Source organism: Poecilia latipinna, unplaced genomic scaffold (genome assembly GCF_001443285.1).
Source record: "Poecilia latipinna isolate Pla-1442-1.1 unplaced genomic scaffold, P_latipinna-1.0 Scaffold1477, whole genome shotgun sequence".
NCBI lineage: Eukaryota > Metazoa > Chordata > Actinopteri > Cyprinodontiformes > Poeciliidae > Poecilia > Poecilia latipinna.
In genome coordinates this window covers 134,118-140,117 of record NW_015114093.1, presented here as the reverse complement: position 1 = coordinate 140,117, position 6,000 = coordinate 134,118, and the positions used below count along the sequence as shown (strand labels likewise).

General features: G+C 38.0%; 1 long non-coding RNA gene across 1 annotated transcript in view; it reads right to left on the bottom strand.

Annotated features, from left to right (window-relative positions):
• Positions 1–2,343, bottom strand: part of LOC106962953 (uncharacterized) — an 8,085-nt gene extending 5,742 nt beyond the window's left edge. The window contains exon 1 of the long non-coding RNA XR_001428083.1: positions 2,103–2,343. This is a non-coding gene — a long non-coding RNA (uncharacterized LOC106962953). The remainder of the gene's footprint in view (positions 1–2,102) is intronic.
• Between the last annotated feature and the right edge of the window lie 3,657 nt (positions 2,344–6,000).

The window sequence follows — 6,000 nt, the reverse complement described above, 5'->3', positions numbered from 1 at the left end:
TAGAAAACTATTGAAGGTGTGTATTCCGCTACATCTGGTGTGAAACAGCGTTTCAGGAAAGGACAATTCTACCTAAGCTAAACATGGTGGCAGAAGTGCAATGGTTTTGGACTGCTTTAGCACCTGGACAAATTATTGATACAATAATAAATTCTGCTCTCAACCAGAAAGTTTTGAAAGTCTGTAACCTTAGTCTGTATCCATTCATAATCTCAAGGGGATTATAAAATACTGTGATATGTCACACTGGATGGTTCTAACAAACAAAATGAATGGTGTAGTCAAAGTCTGGACTTTAAATGTTGATGTGTTACCTTTAAAACAATTCTACAAATAAGAGAGTGCCAAAATTCACACACAGCAATGACAAAGACATTGGTAGATTTTGTAACCACTTGATGTCTGTTGTAGCCAACACATTAGGATGAGGATGCAAATTGTTTTCTCCTTAATAGATTAAATAATAATATGAAATCTGCATTTGGATTTAGTTAGGTAATCCTTGATCAAATTTATACAATGATTTTAAACATGTACAAAAAAGAAAAAACAATAGAAAGTTGTAAAGGGCAAACCATTGTTTACAGCAGTGCATATGGATAAGTTGAACTAAGCTGAAGATCTTTTTTTTTTTATCGCGATTATGCACATTATGTTTTAAAATCTACAACTGAAACATTTGCCACGTACTGGAGGACACAGATCTGGGAAATGTAGCCCCTACTGTATCAAACTGACATAGGAATAACAGAAAGTTGGTCATTCTAAGGTAAAAACCCAGAGCATACAGCGTTCATGTTTTTAAATATTTATTTATTTATTTATTTATTTATTTATTTTCATTCAGACGGCTTCCCCCCCTAGAGGGCGCGCCCCATAGTTTGGGAACCTCTGATTTAGACTATGAGGCGGACTGTGTCACAGCATTTCCTAAAAAAGCAATTTGAGCTAGTTGTCATCCTGCCTTAAGTAGTAATGCTTGGTCTCTAGTTTTCTTTTAGCCTCTGTGAATACATGAGGCAATAACATCTCAACTTCTTTGTTTTTTTGTTTTTTTTTTGTTGTTTTTGTTGTTGTTTTTGTTTTCAGACCAACTGAGCTATAAGAAAATGGCAAAACAAGAACCACACTCAGGTGAAGCTGTGAGGTAACTGTCACACTATTAGGAGATGAGGCTTTCTGTCCTGTGCTGTGATTCTAAACCTTAGAGACAAAATGTGTGAACACCAACAATCTCTCAATGGAGTTAAGGTTCAGTGGTTGACAATCCATGTGCAAAAAGGATGTCTCGTGCTCCGTGAACCACCCTTTCACATTTTTTGCCCAGTGAACCCTGGCATTGTCATCTTGGAATAAGCTCATGCCATCAGGGAAGAAAACCCTCCATTGATGAAATGACTTGTATTCAGAGAGTCATCTGACCTCATTCTTTGGCCACATGATGTTGTTGAACCTAAACTTCACCCAACTGAAACAACCTCAGATAGCAGCACCGCCCCGCAGGCTTGTACACAAGACAAGATGGGCGAAATAATATTCGTCTGCATCTCTTCTTGCCCTGAGGCGGGTATATGTGGATTCATCAGACCACATAACCTTCTTCCATTGCTCCATACTCCAACTCTTAAGCTCCCTTGCAAATATAAAACTTTTTCTGCCTCATCGCTTAGTGGTTTTCTTATGACCACACAGTTGTTTAGTCTCAATCCCTTGAGATCATTATCAATGTGCGTACGGAAATATTCTTACTTTCACTATAAAGACAACGTCGGCTGGCTTGACCGAAGTGAAAAGGTGACCTTAATAACTTGACAAACTATATTTAAATGAGTTTGAGCATACAGGTAGTTCTGGTTTGTAATTATCTGATAATATGGCAGCTTCCTGGGGGATATCCGCATTTCTGGAATTTTCTTATTCAACATGCTTGTTGTCATCTCTCGCTGTACATATTTTTGACCAGCAGCGACATTACGTAGTTAAAAAAAAATAACACCAACCAATGGCTGATATGTTCTGACGCAACCATTGGTTTCTATAACAGTGACTCATATTTCTAAATAAAAGACTAAATAATTTCAACTACACAAACTTTCACTCACCTGCGACCAATAAGCAGAGTATCAAAATAGAAAGCGACAACAAAGCCGTCCGCATTGTGTCCGCTGCGTCCACCACCCGGTGAAATGTAAACCAAATCTGTATAATCTAATCTGTCCAGTCCTCTCAACTCAATTCGAAGAGACAAACGAGAGTGGACAGGTTGTAAGATTTACGTCGTGGTTTTGCTTCCGTGTATAAACCGCTTTTCTTCTACTGCTCCACCAAAACAGGAGGAGCTGTTTTCCGCACCCTACTGGTTGAGTGCATGTATTACATGGCAGTAATTTACCATTTATGGTGATTTGGCTAATCATTACCTATTTCACATAACTAGCAACAAAGGGCTTAATAGAACAGAGTGACCGTGTTCTCTCTAGGTGTGTTTACACCTAGATCAGTTTGATTAGGCATTCAGTCATCTGACCAATCACAGCCTCAGAGTGTGACCCTTTATGAGCAGCAAAGATTGGATCCGGTTGCAAGTCCTGCTGTACCTGCAATTTTTATAGTCTAGCAGAGAAATATTACAAATATGATTCAGATTTTTAATTATTTCCATAGACAAGGCTTTTCATACGCAAAACATGTATGTAAGCAATTTGCTAATTGTATTTTCATTTTGGAAAGTGTAGAAACTTATAAAACTGTTTTTTTTTTAAATTATGTTATTTCATAATAACAGAGTATAGTCCAGCTGAGGACGTTTCAGTTGAGTGACAGATGATTACAGGCAAGTGTCCAGGCACTGACAGAGATCAGTAGGTTCCCTCTCTTTGAGACCACTTCCTGTATATCCTGCTGGAAACACAAGAATATGTAATTGAGTGTTGTTAAATTTAAAATACAAAAGGTTACCTGAAAAACCAATTTAAAAATAACAAAATACAACTGCAAGACAACCGTACTTTTCCCACTGAGCCCAGTTGCTCCAAAAAGCATATAAGTGTGGAGGAGCTGCAGAGATCCACAGCTCAGGTGAAATAATTTGTAATCATTACATATATTCATCTGAATTCCTAGTGGCAAGAAGAGCAATGTTGTTGAGTTCCTGTTTGGAGTGTGCCCAAAGCAATAATGGCCACACACAGCAAACATGGAAGAATGTGCTCTGCTCAGATGAGACCAAGAAAGAAAATTTACAGAACTCAAAAACGGTGGTGACAGAATCATGCTGTGAGGATATTTCCTCTTCAGCAGGGACAGGAAGCTGATAGGTTGATGGGATTGTGAATTGAGCTCAATACAAGAGAATCCTGGAAAACTACTGAATGGTCAGATGAGGAAGTAAAGAAACAAAGTAGCTGTTGACAACTGGGGAGGAGTTTGAATGAAGACAGGCAAATCAGTGGAATGTTGTGCAACTGGATGAGAAACTGAATGGACGAGTTGCAGGAAAATGATAAACAGAGACATTAACACAAAAGAATTTTTGCCAAGCCAAGAGTTAGGCTAACACTGAAACAAAATAAGTACTACTCACTGCGTATTGAAAAACTGGGAGTGAGAAACAAAATGATCCTATACCCAAAAATTATCCAAAATAAATGCACAACAACAGCCTGAGGAAGGGTTCGAACCATGGCACAGTCCTCACTTTTGGTGTTGGTCTGTCAAACAATATCTTATCAAAACACATTGAAGCTTGTGGTTGTAATGTGGCACAACGTTAAAAAGCGCAAGACTTAGAAATACTTTAGCAGGTGTGGTAGACCGTTAATGCTTCAACGGTAACAAGATTAAGATACAACCTTTGGTGAAAGACTGAAAGGATCTAAGCTCCTTAAATCTTTATGGCATACTGAAATGATTATTGGCATACCGAGGCATTAAGACATCCCCTTTCCTGGTAACACTGGTTATAACTGGTTAAAGAGCAGTTTTGGTGGTGTGTGGTCCAAACAAGTATTAGGTGTGCGGAAGGAAGTACATAGCTGTTGCATTTTGTTAAATTTGGTTTGCAAATGTTAAAAGAAACACAAATATTTGAACTAAGTCCAGAGCCAGACATGCTCCTTGTACATCCTCCTTTTGTATATTTGCCCTTCCTTGCTCAGCTGAGCACATAAGGAACAGGATTCAGACTAAACGGACACTGGTGAATTTCCTCCTAAGATACACAGGAAAAACATTTTAAGATAATTCAGGTCTCTGCTGACTGAAGCTGCCTCACATCAAAAGTTTTTTTTTGATAAAGACAAACCTTACATATTATATACTTTCATTCCACCAAGAAGTTCTTTTTTTTCTCATACAAAATGAAGCAGGTATTTCTCAAAGTAGTTTCAAGAATAGATTTGATCAACTTGCATGTTGAAGATTATTTATGCTCTTCCAAATAATCAGTGGGAAAATTCTTTCCATTCACTTCTTCCAAGACTTTCTAGCAATTGCTAAACAGCTGCTTGCAAGTTTCCACTGTTATTTTGACTGGAACAGCAATCTTACCTCCAGTCAGACTAAACATGTTGGTCAAATAAAAGATCACTTTCAACCAAAATCGGAGAGGAGAAGGATTACAGTTGTAGGTGATGATGTGTCACGTCATTAGAGGCATTGCTGATATTTAGAGGTGTTGAGTCTGCACATATACGGTTTGTCAGTCTGAGGAAGAGACCAGAAACCTGAAACATTATTTAATTAACCCCTTAACTGTCACCCAAAAAACACTTAAAACTACGTCAATGAGTCCATGAAGACACTGGTGTCCTGATTGAAAGTGTAATGCAGGATCTTCAATTAGTGTGGAAATCTACTTTTATGCTCTGTATGCACTCACTTTCTGCAAAGAAGCAGCTTAGCTCAAAATGTGTATAAATAAATAAAACAAAATTTGATCAAAATGTTTTATTCCGTCTGATAAAATGTGTAAAATCAAAGATATTACTTCAAAATTCTAATGAGAACCCTGAGGTAATACTACTACTACTACTACTACTACTACTAATAATAATAATAATAATAATAATAATAATAATAATAATAATAATAATAATAATAATAATAATAAAACAGGAGATATATTCAATTGATCACTTCTCAGGTTTTACCCCAAACCCATGAAAATTTGTCACTACTGCCATCATGTGGCTGAAAAGTGACATGACGCAAACTGACCTCAAAAACGAAGAGGCTGTGTCAATCTTTGACTCCATCAACAGATGGCAGTATTGATACATGATGCACATTTCAAAACTACCAACAGTTCAGCAGATCACAGAACTCTTGCTAATTAAAAAGGTTCCCCAGCAAGTGCAGCTATATTCTCTGCCAGCCGTGTGTATTTATTTTTTTTTGTATTCTCAGAAATAAAATAGTACTCATTGATCCCTTCACCTCTCCCTGTGATACCCGTAACAGTGCTACGCCTGAGAGTGTGCAGTGGCTTTAGAGAGGAGATAATGATCTAAATGTTAATTGGAGGTGTTTTACATCCCAGCTGGGTGCGGGGGACCTGTGGGTTGTTGTAATGAATATGTTTTAATTGTGGCAGGCTATTTGACATTTGAAAAGTCCAATGATCCCTCTCATTCTTGACACCCATTTGCATTTCCATCTTTAAGGTCAAACGGGTATGAATAATACATTAAGGAGAGTCTTAAGCTCACAGCGAGCCATACCTGTCGTCACAAAGGCACCAGCTGAGTCTTGCTAAGCTCAGTGAATGCTACAGAAACAATCAATTAATATCACTTTAGGAAACCGCATGTGACGCCAGCACCGCATCCTGTTATTAGTGGGACTATAAGGTCATGTAGTCGATAGCAGAAAGAGAATCGAGTCTTTCTGATTACACTCGTGGTTGCTGATCTGAGCAGAGGTCTGCATTAATACGGAGCGACTTTCTATGAGCAGCTTCAGGACATGTGAAATGAAATGGTTAGCCTGGAATAAGTCTGA